At 33.5% G+C, this 19,459-nt stretch overlaps 1 long non-coding RNA gene and 1 pseudogene across 1 annotated transcript; both read left to right on the top strand.

Annotated features, from left to right (window-relative positions):
• LOC18042757 overlaps positions 1-19,459 on the top strand; it is a 23,525-nt pseudogene continuing 4,066 nt past the window's right edge.
• LOC112098236 lies at positions 9,972-11,254 on the top strand. Its single transcript, XR_002905300.1, has 4 exons — positions 9,972-10,198; positions 10,329-10,401; positions 10,583-10,747; positions 10,827-11,254. It is a non-coding gene; the product is annotated as an uncharacterized LOC112098236 (long non-coding RNA).

Below are 19,459 nucleotides of genomic sequence, written 5' to 3'. Positions count from 1 at the left end.
TTCAGAAAAAGAGAGATAGAGAGACAAGGACAAAGGACTGAAGATGGCTGAAATCATTCTTACTATTGTTTTAGAAGTTGTAAAGTGCTTGGCTCCTCCCGCATATCGCCAAATTAGCTATTTGCGTGAGAGTAAGTACACGAGCAACTTACAGAATCTCAACACTGAAGTTGCGAAACTAAAGTCTGAGAGGGTGAGTACAGAGCACCAGGTTGATGAGGCTAAAAGAAAAGGAGAAGAGATTGAAGAGAACGTTGAGAATTGGCTTGCAACGGCCAACAGTGTCATTGAAGAGGCAGATAAATTTACAGAAGATGAAGCCACTGCAAATAAGCGTTGTTTCAAGGGGTTATGTCCTAATTTGAAGACCCGCCCTCGACTTAGCAAGGAAGCAGAGAGGCAGAAGGAGGCTGTTGTCAAAGTCCGGGACGCTAGACCAGTTAATAGTATTTCCTACAGCATCATTCCGGAGGATACCTTGCTTATGCCTAACAAAGACTTCGAGGCCTTTGAATCAAGAACGTCCATTCTGAATGAAATAATTGATGCATTAAAAAATCCCAATGTCAACATGCTTTTGATTTATGGAATGGGCGGAATCGGAAAGACGACGCTAGCTAAAGAAGTTGCTAGAAAAGCAGAGAGTGACAAGCTTTTCGATCAGGTGGTTTTTTCTGAGGTGTCTGAGAGTCGAGACGTAAGAAAGCTTCAAGGAGAAATCGCGGATAAACTAGGTCTAAAATTTGATGAGGAGAGTGAATCGGGTAGGGCAAGAAGACTCTATGATCGACTGAAGAAAGAGAAGAGGATCCTTGTAATCTTGGATAATATTTGGGAAAATCTTGATTTGTTGGATGTCGGAATTCCTCACGGAGATGATCACATGGGATGTAAAGTGCTGTTCACGGCAAGGAGTGAAGAAGTATTGTCTGGAGAGATGGAGTCTCGAAAAAATTTCCCAGTTGGATTTTTAAAAGAAGATGAAGCTTGGAGTCTATTCACGAAGATGGCAGGTGATTATGTTGAAGGTAATGAATTGAAAGAGGTAGCAAGGGATGTGGCAAAGGAATGTGCAGGTCTACCAGTTTCCATTGTGACGGTTGCAAGGGCATTAAGGAACAAGAGCATACGTGAATGGAAGGATGCATTGGAACAGCTAAGAAGGCCTTCTTCATCGAATTTTAAGGATGTACAGCCAGCCGCATTTAAAGCTATCGAGTTGAGCTACAATAAACTAGGAAGGGATGATCTCAAGAACATCTTTTTGCTAATAGGATATACAGCCATAGCATCTATTGAAGACTTGTTAATGTGTGGTATGGGATTGGGTTTATTTCAAGGTGTGAATAAGATTGAAGTAGCACGAAATCGAGTACATACATTGGTGCGCACACTCAAAGCTTCTTGTATGTTGCTTGACCATATAAGCCAGAAGAAAGAGTTGTTTTCTATGCATGATGTAGTTCGCGATGTCGCCATATCAATTGCATCTACTGAACGAAATGTGTTTACTGCTACAAATGAGCAGGTTGATGGTTGCAGGGAATGGTCGGACGGAAGTGCAATAAAGCATTGCACTTCAATCGTCTTACATGATATCAACACTAATTTGCTTCCTAAAGTACTGGAATGTCCTCAGCTCGAACTTCTTTTTATAAGTGATGATCCTTGGGAATATTCACGAGTAACAATTCCAGACAACTTTTTCAAGAGCATGATACAGGTCAGAGTTGTAAACTTGACTGACATGGATCTACGGTCACTGCCTTCATCACTTGGTCTCCTGTCAAACCTTCGAACACTGAGTTTGTGTTGGTGCTACCTGCCTGATCTAAGTGTTGTAGGAGGCTTGAAGAAACTAGAAATCCTTTGCTTAAGAGATTCTGATATTAAGAAGTTGCCGGTAGAAGTAGGTGAATTGACTTGGCTAAAGTTGCTTGATTTGAGAGATTGTGAGGACCTAGAAGTTATTCCACCAAATATACTGTCAAAATTATCCCGTTTAGAAGAACTATATATAGGTCCTAAAAGCTTTGATAAATGGGAGGTGGAGGTGGAAGGGGTTAAGAATGCAAGCCTTGAGGAGTTGAAGCATTTGCCCAACTTGACCTCTTTGGAATTACGCGCCCGTGACGTCAGCACTCTGCCCAGAGGCCTGCTCTTGGAGAAGCTGGAAAGGTACAGCATACGCATTGGAGATGATGGCTATTGGGAGAGCACCGGCATTGGGTGTCGTGAATTCAGTCTCGAGCTAAATAACAAGATTTGCTTGAAGGATTCGCTGATCGTGCAACTGCAGAGAATTGAAGACCTTGAGTTATGGGGATTGCAAGAGCAAGATGTTGATTATTTTCGTAATGAATTAGTCAAAGTGGGCTCTTCCCATCTCAAGCGTCTCTGGCTCGCCCTCAATCCGGCAGAGTCAGAGGTATGATCATTCCTAATTTAAATAATTGGTATGAGAGGGTTCTTTTCACCTGGGATTCGAATATCGTTTTGTCAATTTATACATTAGACTAAAGCTAGAAATTTCTAGTGCATCACAGTAATTAATTTTGAAAAGTCTTCAAATATTATATTATTCTCATTTTAAAAGCAACCATTTGCAAAAAAAATCTTTAATGTTTGCAATTTAATTAATATTTTAATCTTTTAGCTTCAGAATCTTACCATTTTAATTTAAAGAAAAAACCATAATTGCCCTTATATTGCACGAGCTTCATGCTTTGTAATATCCTTCTTCTCTTTTCTCTCAACAAAAAAAAAAAAGAAAAAAAAAGTGAAGTTAACTGTCTTATATATTTTCAGTCCTCTTACAACCACCCAAGTTTGAATCATGGGAGAGTAAAGGACTTAAAAAAATGAATTTGGGCTTTGTACGCTCTTTTACCTTTTAAAAAAAATATAAAGAGAACATTCATTATTTATTAAAATTAAATCCATAATTGCAAGTTTATTTTTCATATTTAATTTTTATTTTTAAATTAACTCTATTAAATTTTTATTTAAAAAATCTTAATCATGGAATCCAAAATATCAAATTTAGATTTAGTGCTAAGTTTATTGTACTAATTTTTAAAGATCTTGTATTTATGCATTAATTAAGATTGTGTTCACAATTAAGTTTACACTCTAAAATCAAGACACCTGCAATGTCAACAGAGACAAGAGGAATCAGCTAATGATTTGCAGTCACATGAAATCATTTTGGAGGACAATGTCCAAATTTATAATACACTTTTCCCTGAGAAGGTCAGTTATTAATAAGTCAATCGTCTTATTAATTCTCTATAATTTTTGTTTTTTTTTCTTTGTTATATTCCTGTTTGGTAACAAATATGGCAAAGAGTGATTAATAATTATATTTCACAATTATTCTAAATTTTTCATCCGAAGTATAGTAGGGTGTAACAAATACATTCTTAGAGAAAGAAAAGGTACTCGGACACAATAAGTGAATTAATAATAATTATTATTATAAGCATCATGTTATGGAATACTAAATATGTTGTAATCGCTGAATATTATATATATATATAGACTAATAAGTTGATTGAAATTATGGTTAATCATTTTCTTTAATATACGTCATTAGAATACATATAAATTATATTAGCCGCCGTCTAAATTTTTATATAATCGAGGTGCCAGTAGTTAAATCCCCGAGAACTGCTCGCGCTGGATAGTAGGTCCTATTGCGAATCAACCAAAATTTAGTAAGGAATAATTTGGTAAACTTGATTAACGGTTGTTTGTATGAAAAACTGAAAAGAACTATAACCAGAGAAAGAGTAATTTTATTGATTTGTCCATCAACAGAAATCATTGTTGCTTGTAATTAACAAGTTAATTTTTTGATCGTGCAGGTTGCATTACCAAATTTGGAGGAGTTGATGTTGTATTCAATAAATGTTGAGAGGATTTGGCTGAACCAAGTTGCAGTCATGTCTTGTGGTATTCAGAATTTAACGCGCTTGACCCTGTACAGCTGTATGAATTTAAGATGTCTATTTTCATCTTCTACAGTTAGTAGCTTTGTTCGACTCCAACACGTTATGATAGTCAAATGTCCTGTCCTGGAAGAGTTAATAGTCGTGGACAACCAAGAAGAAATGAAGAATAATATTGTAACGTTTCCCCAGTTGCAATCTCTGAGGATGTCTGATCTTGAAAAGTTCACAAGCTTCTGCACTGGAGATATTGATATTCTTGAATTTCCATCCTTGGAAGAATTATGGATATCTGCATGTCCTGAATTCATGGTGAGATACGAAAAAACTACTAATATCTCGACAGAAAGGGTACGTACAAGAATTTTATAATCAAATTTTCAATTCTTATGTATGTACTGTGAAAGTTTATCTTGTATTTATTGATTTATTGAATAAAATATATTGTATAAATTAGTGGTAACTTATAATTCTCATCAACTGATTCATCTTGTATTTTTTTTTTTTTTTTGGTTCTGATCGATCTCCCAGGTATTCCCTAATTTGGAAGAGTTGAAAGTTGATGCAAAGTACATAGGAACAAATAAATATCTATTTTTTGAAGACTTGCTTTGCAAACTAAAATATCTTTTTGTGGAGTTGGTTGATGAGCCGACTATTGTATCACTTGATGACTTCCTCCAGAGACTTCACACAATGAAAGTCCTCCAAATACAAGGATATGGTGGCCGGTCGCCGAAAGAGAAGGTTGAAAATGGCATGGCAGTAGAAATAAGTGAAGCAAATAATTGTTATCATCTGGAGAACATTTTGATAAGGGAGTCCTCTGTTACGAACAACTTGGTTATTCTACGTGTAAAGGGGTGTGACCGTTTGGTCAATCTAGTGCCATCGTCGACATCCTTTCAGAATCTTACAAATCTGGTGGTATTCAGTTGCGAAAGATTGAAAATCGTATTAACATCCTCAATTGCAAAGTCTCTGGTGCGACTTAGATATATGAAGATAAAATCATGCGTTATGATAACAGAAATAGTACTGGTGGATGATGTTGTGGCAAAAGATGAGGTTATTACTTTCAAAGAATTGAAGGAGTTGAAGCTTTTAGACTTAAAAAGTTTGACAAGCTTCTGCTCTGGCAATTGTGCTTTCAAGTTCCCATCTTTGGAAAGATTAGTGGTGGATGATTGCCCCGATATGAAGATTTTCTCTGAAGGAAATTTAAGTACACCCAAATTACACGAAGTGCAGCGGCGGAGTGAAGCACGTTGGGCTTGGAAGGGCGACCTTAACACAACCATACAAAAGGTATACATATTTCTCAACAATCAGCTTTTTCCCTATCACTCCAAATCCCTAACTTAATTTCCTCCTCCTGCTCCTGCTCCTGCTCCTAAAACAAGTAGGTGATTTTTCCCATGGTTGCTGGGGTTTGGTCAGATGACAGCGGCTTGGAAGAGGACGATGATACAGAGAAGGAAGATGGACAAGGCAGTGACCACTAGTAGTAACTATTAACAGAGGTCTATTATTATTATTATTTCGAATCGGCTTTCAGACCGTAAAACAACACTCACCTTGTTTCTTTCATTTTATGATTTCAGGTTTAATGGTGGAAGATTCATTCATGCTTGTGTGCGCCTCTCGTGTTAAGTGTATTGTGGATTGCTGTTGTGTTTCGACACAGTCAATGATGAAACTTGTCATTAAATGAACTTTAATCATTCTAATCATGCAATTTCTTTTTTTTTTTTAATTTTAATGAAGATCGTTGAGTATTTTAGTATATAGTAATAAAATTCATTGAAGCATTACATTCAATATAATATCATTGTCTGATACTAGAAATTAATGTGTCTTACCAAAGTGTGTTTATTTAATGCTTAATTTGGGTACATATGAAAATTTATATAAACATAAATGAGATCGTATATAAATAGAAAGCGAAAAAAGTTGTTCAAACATACAAGTACAAAGTTTTTGAAAGCATTGGTTACAGAGTAAAATATATATATAAGAAATTTATATTATATTGATGTACGTAATCTAATACTAGTCAAATTTTGAAAATCTTAATTTACTTATTATCTTTTCTAATTTGGTATGTACAAAACGATTTTTATTATAAAACCAACCTTTAATTTGCAATTGTGAACCATGGATCTCATTCAATTATTATATATAAATTTTTTACTACGATTCGTCACATGTTTTCCGAAAACTTATCAAAACAATCTTTACAACTATCTCTCGCGTAAATCAAAACAAAGGAGAAAACAAATTCCGAGAAAAACTTATCACGTGCGTGTTTTCTGAAAACTTTCACTTATAGTTTCTAATAATATTAGTTTAAGGATGGCACATTGTTTCATTATCACAGGCATTTTGTGCACATTGTTTCATGAAAATATTGCATGACCCAGGGGTGTATTATTTTTATTATTTTTTAAATGTACTCATAAAGTTTAATTTTGCGTATAAATTAGTTGGTTGAAAATATTGCATGACCCAGGCGTGTATTATTTTTTAATTTTATTAAGGCCAATCATTTTATACCATATAATTAAGTTTATATAAAATATTTTCTTCAAAAGAATTGTGAATCTATCATCATCACTTACATCCTTGGACTGCTCTCTAACTATAGTCAATAGTCCAATGTCACATGAATGTCCTCAGAAAACTTGAGAAAGTATCGTACTATCCTTACTCAACCTCGAGTAAATTACTTTGATTGTCAAGTACTCGACTTACTCTATAATAACTTCTTTCGCTTAATCCATCTTTTTTTTATTTTGTCAGTTAATTACCAGAAATTTCATTTCTTTACAAACCCGTTATTATGCATGATTTACTTTTAAATTAAAAGGAGAGAAATATTATAGCGTATGTGGTAGGGGATCTATCAAGAATAACTTAAAAATCTGTGGTAAATACTTACGAACATTTACAAAGGAAAATTTCGATTCTCTATTGTAGACTTGAACTCTGCTGTTTGGCCATCCAGCCAATGCCTTGGGTGGACATAAGAAAAGAGAGCTTAAAATTCATATTGCTGCATGGTAAGCCACTTTTTAGTACAAAATTACAAAAGCCTCATTTAAGCCGAAACAAGAAACGGTCGGCCCAAAAATATGTGACAACACAACATCGTCATCTTTCAGCAGCCTTGTACAAAGATAAGGATGTCGTTTAAATAAATAAATAAAATTATTTGATAATAAATTAATTAATCACCCAAAGAAAATATTACTTATCATTCCCTCTCTTTAAAATTTAGTTGGTTGCTCTGGTCACGCCACTTTGGTATCGTTAGTGAGTAGTGACAAAGTCACCAACATTTTGTGCTCTTCACGAGTACTACTGTTGTGTATTAATGAAAAGGGCAAAAAAAGAAAAAAAAAAAAAACAAACAAAGAAGCACTTGGCCAACCACACCGAAACAGTTCCCTGACAAAACTCTCTTCCTTAGCATCTTGTTAGATTCTTAAACTCAAAGACACCGCATTATTTTAGTTTCTTAGTTAAATTTTGTTGATGTTGACAAATCTTTGTTGATATGAAAGAAAAACACTTTGTTATTGAAGCAAAAGAGAGCTCCGCTCGGTTGAGCTGAATTGAGTTCCAATTGAATTTCTTTGATTTCAGCTCAGGATTTGCAATATGGGTTCTTCAGTTCTGTTTCCTGCAACTTCAGTTACTGGCGTTAGATGGTCTCGGGTTCAAGTGAAGGGTCCAAGATTCCGTGTACGGGCTTCTTTGGACACTAATGTTTCTGATATGAGCGTTAAGGGTAAATTCCACTTCTTTTTGTTTTATTTGATTTGCTTGTTTGCCAAGCATTGATCTTTTGGCTTTTCTGGTTTCTGGGTATTTTGTTTTATGTTGGTTGGTGGATTTTTATGCGTTTATTGCTGGAAGCTCTTTTGGGTTTGTAGTGTTTGCCAATTATGAATTTTTGAGGGAATTGATGGAGAATTGGCGGTGCACTTGAACAATTTTGGATTGAATTTGTGGCAGAATTGTTTATGGATTGGAGTTAAAGATAAAGATAACGTTTAAAATCTGGCTTTGGAGTGTTATTGAGTGGCTTGCGTAGCCTCTAGTGGAAATTTTATTGAAGGAATTGAAAGAACAGACCGAGTATTTTGTATTCTTGAAATTTATTGGGAATTGAAATGCTTCCGCAATTCTGCTTTGCGTCACTTTTTGGATACATGTCATGTTTAGGAATTTAGTACTTTCAAACACATATATATTTCCATTATCGCTGTGGATAATTGGATGGTATACTTGGCAGCTCCCAAGGGTTTGTTTAATTGTTTCCACCAGAACCGGAACATTATAGAGGACCAAAGCTGAAAGTGGCTATTATTGGAGCTGGGCTTGCAGGCATGTCAACAGCAGTGGAATTGTTGGATCAAGGCCATGAGGTTTTGCTCATTTAGATTTCAATCTTCTTAATGCTTTCATTGGCCACTGACGTACATTTTTCCCTAAAATGTTTCACTTTTACCATTCATCCTCTTGCCTAAACTCAAAATTTCAAGTAAATAGGCTTCTAACCTCAATTTTTTCAAAGTAAATAGCAGAAGCTTTTATCAGCATTTCGGAAAAAATATCAGCAGTCATAATTTTTCTTAGGAGTTGGCATTATTTCAATTCACAAACTTTATTTCATTTTGAATTAGTATGTGTTTTTCTGATTTTGTTGATGGTGAAAGAAATTAGAAGTTCCTTTTTTTTAAATTTTCCTTTCTTCCAGGTGGATATATATGAGTTGAGGTCTTTTATTGGTGGTAAAGTGGCTTCATTTGTCGGTAAACATGGAAACCATATTGAAATCAGCCTGCACGTTTTCTTTGGATGCTGCAATAATCTGTTCCGATTGACAAAAAAGGTAAAGCTTGCTTAGTTGTGGATATGCGTGTTTGAATGATTATAAAAGCACAGAAGCCATGCAAAAGAATTACGATTTGAGATTCTTGAAACAAGAACTATCATTCCTCTTGACCATATCATTTGTAGCGATGATAACTGATAATAGCTTAGGGTTGTAAGAAAATCCGAAAATGTTGTTCAAATAACATGATGGATCAGAATCATAGATCCTCTTTAACTGGAACATGTGTTTATGATCTGATAGTTTTTCATGGATGTCGACAGGTCGGTGCGGACGAAAATTTACTCATGAAGGATCATACTCATAAATTTGTAAATAAGGGTGGTGAAATTGGTGGTACAGTTATTTCTTGATCACTTAAAACAACTAATAGTTATGCTTGATGGTTTGACATCACCTTCTATTGGTTTATGGATTGTCTAATTCAATAATAACTCTGATTTGATTCATGATTTTGATTTTCAACTCCAGAACTTGATTTCCGGTTTCCGATTGGAGCTCCATTACATGGGATTCGTGCATTTTTGTCTACAAATCAGCTTAAGGTAGTGCATACGGATTTATGCTCGATTTTGATTTTGTTGATGTTATCTTTTGCACTGTGATTGCAAAGCAGTATGACGAGGCAGTACTCCTTTTTTCATGTTGAAGCTTCTTGCCTCTTTTGGATTCTCTTTTGATGTACTTTGCCTCGTATATTGCTCAAGTGCAGACTTATGATAAATCAAGAAATGCTATTGCTCTTGCGCTGAGTCCTGTTGTAAAGGCACTTCTTGATCCTGATGGAGCCTTGTTTGTTGTTTGTTGAATTTCAACAAACAACATATTTTCTTGTTTGTTGAATTTCAATCCCTGTTCCTACAAATTTTTATTTTACCTCAAACTTCATTTCTTCTTACAGATAAGCTTCTCTGATTGCTTTTTGTCCAAGGGTGGTACATGGATGAGTATCCAAAGAATGTAAGATCCTGTTGCGTTTGCCCTTGGGTTTATTGATTTTGAAAACATCATTGCTCGTTGTATGCATACTATATTTGCACTGTTTGCGACTAAGACCGAGGCTTCCCTATTGCAGATGCTCAAGGGTTCTCCGGATGTTTATTTGAGTGGGCCAATAAGAAAATATATCACAGATAAATGGGGCAGGTACGTTTGTATTTACGGGTTCACACCATTGTAGTGATTTGTTAATCCTGTTTGTTTTCTCCGATGATCAATTGATTTTCCCAACCTTGGAGTCTGTTCTTGTGAGAACTGGTTCCATCTTAGGTGGGGATGCAGAGAGATGCATTATGATAATTCTGCTAACGGGGAAACATTTGTCAAAGGACTTGCCATGTCTAAGGTAAATTGTTTCACATATGGCTCTTATTATTTTTTTACGCATCTATTAATGTGCATGGAATCTGATTGACTTCCTTTTGCCAAGTGTCTTTGTATTCCATCTTGCTTCCTATAACCATATTATCTTTCAGATGCGTTTTGACGCCTGGAGATCCTTATATGCCCTTACCAAATGATGAAATCATAAGGAGAGTGGCAAAGCAGGTTAGTAGTGTTCAGTGACACCTTCAATTCATATAATACGTATTAGGTTACGCTTTTTTGCTTTTCTTATCCTAGATGTTTATCTCACGTTTTTTAATGACCTGAGTACCACAAAAGGTCATGCAACTTTCTGGATAATATACATGAATCCATACTATCCATTCACGGTTCCTTTTATTAGGTTTTAGCTCTATTTCCATCATCCCAAGGTTTAGAAGTTATTTGGTTATCTGTCGTCAAAATCCGGCAATCTTTGTGAGGTGAGGGACCTGGTAAAGACCCCTTCAGACCTGATCAAAAGATATCAGTGAAGAACTTCTTCCTCGCCAGCTCATATACAAAACAGGTAACTGTATATAATTGTTTCATTCCAAATATTGAAAAAAAAAAAGAGATATGTCTTCTAAATGGTTTCACTCTCACAGGATTACATAGATAGAATGGAAGGAGCAACTTTGTCTGGCAGACAAGCCTCAGGCTACATATGCAATGCCGGGGAAGAATTAGTAGCACTGAGGAAGCAGCTTGCTGCCTTTGAATCTCTAGAACAAATGGAAGCTTCAAAGACTGCTAATGATGAACTAAGTCTTGTCTGGTCACAATCTGTTTGAGGTGTTGCGGCAGGAATAAGGTTTTTCCACATCTAAACGCCCTTCACTTTTACAGGATTACATAGATAATGTAGAATGAGCAACTTGTTGCCTTAATTTGAATCTCAAGAACAAATGGAAAATCCAGCTTTTACTGATGAACTAAGTAAATGGTTGGGATGGTGGGGCTGGAGTAATGTTTTCCAATATCTATGTAATTCCAATGAGATAATCAATTTTCATAAAATTCATTATTAAGTTAATGGATAGGAGGCCTAACCCACTATATGTATGACTATTTCTCTTATGAGAGCAATTTTTGCTGTTGTTTTCATCTCATCATATGTACATCTGCTGCATGAGAAAGTGGGATACAGAAAAGACATGAACAAACCCCAGGAGTCTAAGCTACAAATGGGCAGGTATCTCCGACCAGCTTCACAGCATTATAATGACTGCTCCCTTTGTCTGTCCGTGTATTTTTCCCAATTCATACAAAACAAAATGAAACCCAAGGCCCTCGTTCCCATGCATTTTGAAGTCTATTTCTTGAAATACCTCAGTTTAACTTATAAAATACTAATTCATAAATTAAAATTAATCTTTTTCTCATTAAATTTCACCCTGAAAAGAGTATTTCTTTCAAGTTTTTGTTTATGATACATGCAAATTTTAAAATTTTAAATTATTTTGTTCTTATTGCATAATTTTTATCCCCAAAATTCTTAATTCTTAAATTTTTTCAAAAAAATATTTTCCATTAAAATTTAAATAATAAATTTAAATTATGAAACTGGATGGGTGTAAAAAAAAATTAAAAGGATAGCTTATTTAAGTGTTTAATTATTTTTTTTATTTGAATGAAATAAAAAATTAATTTATCTTCAATTATTTAAGTAATTTCAATTAAAAAAGAATTTTATAAGGAATTTACACCTAGAGATAGCAGTTTTTGACATTGGGGCCGGCATCCTTATTGTAAGGACAATCTCAGAAATAGAAGGGGTAACAAACACATTTCACCCTTAGCAAAAAGGGTTACAAGTTACTAAGAATATATGTGATAAATATTAATCTAAAATGGGAAGTAATGTATAACATCCCAAATTGGGTTTTTTTTTTTTTTTCCTGGGGATCAATGACATAGTTAATGAAATAATATTATTCAAGTGTTTATCAGCTAATTAAATTATCAAACGTAGATTACAAAACATACAAAAAATGGTCTAACATTATGAATCATCTAATAATTAAAACATTTATTACATGTAACCCGACATGTAAGTTTGCGATTCTTTGATGGTTTATTGTTCTTGATTCATTAATCACTGTGTGGTGTGCGAATTACGATCTTCGGGAATCTAGATCAGCTTAAATCTGGTCTTAGGTTCAACAGATTAATACTGTTGAGTATTGACGTTGGCACGGTAGAGTAAGCTATTGCCATAGCATCTCCCGGGGATGACGGTATGTATTGGCTAATCCAATTGCATCATTCACATGAAACAATAGTGATGTGCTATTATTAAAATATCTGACCTTGCTAAGTTACATAATAATAGAACTTATATCAATTTAAGAGCTGTTCCAAAGCTACTTGTAGTTTAAAACCTAATTATTTTTGTGTTCATGTAAGTTACATTACTATGTAACTTAGTCACACCCTAGTTTCATAGATTACATATTGATTACCTCTTGTTCAACTAAATTTATGTTACTTTTTCGTTAAATAGAATTTACAAACTTAGTCAACTTTCATTATTGATAATAGCGTTTCCGTTATATGAATGAGTACATTACGGAACATTTGCAACCTATAATGACCAAAAAGTGTTGTAACATGCGTAGAAGGACTTGTCGTATTGGAATTGATACATTAAGCTTCATGGTTATTAAATATTAATAGAGTTCATTGAACCGCAGCTGAGAGTGAAAACAACAATTGTAGAACCCACAAAAATAGTAAAGAAAGAAAAATTTTGAAATTAAGATGCAAATCTTGTTGTCAATCACTTTTCTCCATTTTACGCTTCTTCTTTTTTATAGTTTGCTGGAAATTAATGTCAAAATATGAATAGTTGAGAGGAAAAGAATTTGCAGGAAAAAAATTGATAAGAATCACACGTGAATTTTGATGTCTATTTATGTAAACGTTAATTAAAATAAAGTCTTAATTATTTAATTTCATTAATGATTGACACATGCCAATAAATCATTAAAAGTTAAAGATTAAGATAAAATAATTTTTTTAAATTAATCAAAATAATACTTTACTCTTTACACTTTTAAGATAATTTTGTATAATCCCAACACTACATAAATATAGGGGTGGGCATTTTACCCGATCCGACCCGACCTAACCCGACCCGACTCGACCCGATAAATTTTGAGTTCAGGTCGGATCGGGTCGGGATTGAAACCCGATCGAATTGAAACTTACAAACCCGATCGGGTTGTGATCAATTCGGGGCAAACCCGACCCGATCTGAATACCCGATCGGGTTCCCAAAAAAAAAAAAAATGATTTCTGGCATGTGTCTGTACTCCTTATTGAGCATATTTCTCTCTCCATTCTCCAACAGCAATCGAATCACACCAATAACCAATCCAAAAAGTTGGCAGCCATTCTGTCAAAATTCTTCTCAGAGACGTTTTAAATTTTAATAAAGAAAATAAAGTTGCCTTAGATGGCATTTTGCAAGTGCAATGATGACTGAAGCAATCCTCACCCTTTTCTGTTTTTGTCCAATTTAATCATTCAAAAGAGATCTTATCTTCTACCCAACGCCAAACAATTGATAAATTTCGAGCATTTGACAAATTGTTTAAGAACAGAACAATTTCTTTTTGGAGGAAAAGAAAAAAAAAAACAAAAAGGGGAGAGACCGAGAGAGGATGAGAAAGAAACAAAGAAAGAAATTTGTCACCGGAAACAAATTTAAATTTGTCATGCTGCTGCACAGCACACACACAGAACACTAGAACAGAAGTCACAAGCTGCCAGCCACTGAGCCACACACACATAGTCACATACGCTGCTGCACACATAGAACTATAGAAGCCACAAGCTGCACACTGCACAGCACACACAAGTCACAAGCTGCACAGCACACACACTGACACTGTGACACACACGCTGCAAGTGCACAGCACACAGTCACACACACACACACGCTGCAAGTGCACAACACACACACACGCTGCACTCAACAATTCACTCCCAAAGACGCAAACCTAACACACACACACGCTGCCTGTCAGCCACAACTTCACAAATCACAAACACAAACACAAACAACTGAAACAAGGCAGCCGCAACCCGCAAGTCTGCAACCAGCCACCACAAGACGCGATCTGTTGCTGCCAACTGCTGAAATCACGATCTGTTGCTGCCAAGTGAAGTCGCGACCAGCTGCTGCCAAGTCAAACCCGTCCAGCCGTGAGCCGTGAGCCGTCCGCATCTCCGAGATCTGCTGCTGCCAACTCCCAAGTGAAGCCGCGATCTGCTGCCAAGTGAAGCCGCGATCTGCTGCCAAGTGAAATCCCGTCCGTCCAGCCGTGAGCCGTGGCCACCGATCTGCTGCTTGAAGGCCGAATCCTCTCGACCCGAACCCGATTTTGAAGCTTTCCGGTTTCCACCTTCCACTTTCAAGCTTCAAGCCTTCAACTTTTTGACCCGTTTCCTAAGTGTTTCCTGTTTCGTTTCATGGTATATATACACTATATAATTAATTAATTATATATGCTAAATAGTTTATTATGTAATTTAGTAATTGTTTATTATTTAATTGTTGTAATGAACTAATTATGTATTTATAAATATTAGTAATAAAATCAAGGAAATTTTGTTAATTATTGAGCTCATCATAAATTATTTTTTTTCATATATAAAAAGGAATTGTTGATTGGTGGGTTTTGTTAATTGATAATTGTTAATTGTTAATTGTTAATAATTGTTAATAATAGTTAATAATTGAAATAATATTAATTGATAATTGTTAACAACAATTAATAATTGATTTTTTTATGAATAAATTAGCACATTAGGTAGATTAAATATTAAAATTAAGTATTATGTTGTATATGTTTTATAATTATAATGTGTTTATGTTATGTAATTATGTGTACTTGTGCAGTAGCTTCAAGCTTTCAACCCTAAACCAATTAATAAATTCAATTAATATTATATTATATGTTAATCATCCGTTAAGTTGTTAAGTACAAGTAACTTGGACTTGAAATTAAAGGATTTAATTTATAATAAAAAATAAGATATAGATAGACAAATAATATCATATTATTTATTATGGGGAATGGGTAATTGGATATTATATATTATATTAAAATTAAGTATCATGAATTTCTTACTTTTTGTTTATGGAGCATGAACAACTTGAATTGAAATTACTAATTTTTGTTTATGGATTATGTTAATAATATTTATGTGTTTTGATTTTTGAATTAATAATAACATTTTCTTTTCCTTTTTTCAGTTGAAAATTAGTAAAAATGACTACAATTAAGAAAAATGTCTTAAAACTTTCATAAAAACTACAATAATAGGAAAAAAAAGAGCTCAAAATTGTATTAACCGAATTTGACCTGAATTGACCCGACCCGATTTGACCCGATTTCAACCGACCCGAATTGACCCGAACTGACCCGAATTGACCCGAACTCAATCCAACCCGTTTTAAATCCAACCCGAACAACCCGAAACCCGATCGGGTTGACCCGAACCCGACCCGAACCCGATTTTGCCCACCCCTACATAAATATATATATTAGTTTCTTGAAATTATGTCTATCTTTTTTTATCATTGTTAGCATATTGTATTTGACATAGTTCATTAATTAATTATCATATATTTGTAAGCTATAGCCTCTTTACATAAATAAAGCTAATTTGGCTTTAATATTATGATTATAGAAAAGTTTTACTGTATTATTTGATCAAAAGAATGTGGCATAAGGGCGAGAAAATAACCATAAAATTGGAAAAATTATATGATATTTCAATGTTAAGTGAAAAATTAACAATATATATATATATATTTTATCGTCATTGCGTGACACGCGTCATGTAAATTATACAAATAGTAATAATACCGCTTGTCAAGCTGGGGCCCGCACAGGTATGACCAAACCAACAGAAACAAATGCAAATTTCTCTCATTTTCCCGCCTTCCCGCCTTCCCGCCTCTCAATCAATAAAAAATGCTTTCGTTTTGCAAGTGTGTGTGAGCTTCGGCTTCAGAGGGAAGAAGCTCTGTGGCAGAGCGACTGAAAACGGACAAAGTAGATTATAGAAATGGACACTCCAGACAAGAAACAGATCGCTGTCGCTTCTGTTTCCAAAGTTTGAGGTCAATCTCTCTATTTAATTTTATTTATTTATTTTTAATTCAGTTCGAAGAGAACGACTCAACTTATGGGGTTGTAATTTGGATTCGAGCATTTTTGACATGTGTATGAAAATACAATCTCTGACAATTCACAGGTGGCACTTGTTAAATCATGCTTAAACCCATGTCACAAACCCCTTAAATTGTGCATGTGGTGATTTTGAGATGGGTTATTTTGCTTTTCTTTTATCTGCTTGGTTATTGGTCTTATTTTCTCTTAGTGATTTGTTGAGCTCTGCTGTTTCTACTTCAGATTTCTTGTCGTGATCATTTGCCACTGACAAGAAAATAAACTTTACTTTGTACACTGTTTAAAAATTCAAAAATATCCTTACTTAAATTTTTTAAGTTATTTAACTTTATTTGTTTAAAAAACTAATAAAATTATTCAACACTCATTTTTAAGAGATTTAACATATACTAATAATATAATTAAAAATTAAGTAAAAAAATAATTTAACATAATTTTAGTTACTCATTTTTTTATTTAATTTATTTTTAATATTGAATTTTACACCCAAAATAACTTGCAATGAGAACATAACAATAGAAAATATTCCATAAATACTACCAAAAAAAAGGGAGAGAGAAGGAGAAGAAGAAGAATGGCCAACCCCCCCCAAAAAAATCTTGTGCAATACTTTTGTTTTTTTTTTAAAGTATTACACATATTTTATATTTAATTTTTTCTCAAAGTTAATTTCCTTATTATTCATCTACATATTAATTAAGAAGTTAGAAATAAAAATTTTTATATTTAAGTTTTGAGAATAATAAATTGAATTTGGATTGGGCTATATAAGTGTTCAAAGTAATTATATAATGTTGACTTATAATATATTGTCCAGTAACTTATATGATAAGTAATTTTGTAATATATATTCTTATTAAAATTAGAGTGTGTAAAATAATTTTTAAAGCACAAATAGAGCCCAATTAAAGTTTCTTTCTATTTTAAAGACTTGCAGATTGGTCCCCATTTTCCCCAATTGATAACTAGATTTGAATGGCAAAATACTACAACGAGATGGGAAGATGACACGAATAGTCTAATGGCTCAATAAAGACGGTTTAAATGGCGGTTTAATGGACACAGATTTTTTTTATGCTGTATGAGGTTGACGACATTGATGGACTGATTGGGGTTGGTTTATACACTTTCTTCTGGGTTAAGAGTATTGCTCGGTGAGAGTGTAGAAATTGATGCCTTTGATAATTTTTTTGTAGTTTTCGTGAAGGAAATATTGGAATCTATGGCCTCCATCCAAAACAAACCGTTTTGCCTTTTTTTTTTTTTTTTACATAATTTTTTCATTGATTTTCCAATTAAAACAAGACAATTACAACACATTTTCTTAAACAAATTAAAAAAACTTAAATTTTGGTCAAAATAATTCAAAATTAAATTTAAAATTTTTTCACAAATTTATTTTATTCTTATTTAATTAATTAAATAACTTATTTTATTGGGAACTTTTCGTTCTAAATTTGTGACAGCGATCGTACCAGTCATATTATAAAACCTGTAACATTATTGAGCAACAGATAATATCAGACTAATCAGAGAACTCGTAACATAGAGTACACAACTTGGAACATAAACACACAAACAAAAGATCTTGTGAATTCAACCGGAATAACCGGTCACTTTAACAGTCTTTATTGCAAGCATGTCAGAATTTAATTGGCTATATGTCATGTCACAAGGAATCATGCATACACTAGGTGCATAGTAGGAAGACCCGACAGTTAAATATGATGGTGGTACCCCAGTTAGAAACGAGGTGTCTCGTGATGTGAGAGAGCAAAGCAGAGAGTCAGAAACGGACAGAGCGTCGTCATCATTCGTTTAATGTAATGAGGACAATCCGGGAGAAAATTTACCTTTGGTAAAAAGAAATTCATGTTGAACTAGATGTTTGAAAATGAGGTGATTACCGTTCATTTATACTTTTTCTTTTTTTCTTTTCATTAACTTTAGACTTTGTAATTAGATGTATGCGTGTCCCACGTTTTGACATTTTGGCCTCGGATACTTTGCCGAGTGAGTCTAGATATTTTGATGTAAGCAATTGCTACCTACTATTTCAAAATAATTAGGAAAAATAAAGAAAGAATAAAAAAAAGACAATTGCTGTGAAATTAACAATTGCTACCTTCACGCTCAATATTCTGTCCTTTTAGTTAACTGAGACGACAAAGATTCGAGGGTGTGATCCACAGCATATTGAAATATCTTCTAAAATTTTTTAAAATTAATTATTTTTCTCCTTATATTTTAAAATAAGAGATTTTTTTATTTTTCTCTATTAAAATTATTAGATATTACTTACTACCTTACAATTTTCATTATATCTAAAAATCCTCCTAGTAACAAAAATTTAAAGAAAAAAAATGAGTAAATGAGTCATTTACTCAAAATTCATCTTAAGAATATAAAATGTACATTTATTATATGAAAAACATTTAAAAATAACAAAAAATATAAGAAAAATATTTTTATTTTCAATCTTTTATTTACTCCAAAACTTATTGTGTTATTTTAATTTTTATTGATATGATTTAATTAATTTATAATAAATAAGAATAAAAAATGTACTTACAAATAAAGATAATATTATAAAATTATACTACTAATTCGCATCTGTTTTGTTGTAATCTCCACTATTTAAACGAACTCTACATATATGGTTAAAAAATATTTAGTTAAGTCTAAAGATATATTATTTTGAAAAAATAATGTTCGTAGATAAAAAAATTATTGTCATCCCTATTGATCGAGCCTATATTAGTTAGTAAGGATACTCCTTTGATGCAAACTTACTCTGAGATAGATTGGTTTAATATGTGAGGGAAGAGGGACATTATAGTATATATAGCTTAAGGGTCTACTGTGCTGTTTAAAAAGTTTAAGCCAATGCTTTAGCATTTACTAGAGAAGAAGTATGAGTCTTCAATATAAAGGAGAAATATGGAAACATAATATAATATAAGGTTTCGTAATTTTGTAGCAATAAAGTATAGGATATAATATTTGTTATACTAAGTTATTATTTCCCAATA

This window comes from Citrus clementina, unplaced genomic scaffold (assembly GCF_000493195.1).
Source record: "Citrus clementina cultivar Clemenules unplaced genomic scaffold, Citrus_clementina_v1.0 scaffold_5, whole genome shotgun sequence".
Taxonomy (NCBI): domain Eukaryota; kingdom Viridiplantae; phylum Streptophyta; class Magnoliopsida; order Sapindales; family Rutaceae; genus Citrus; species Citrus x clementina.
This window is presented reverse-complemented; position numbering and strand designations above follow the sequence as displayed.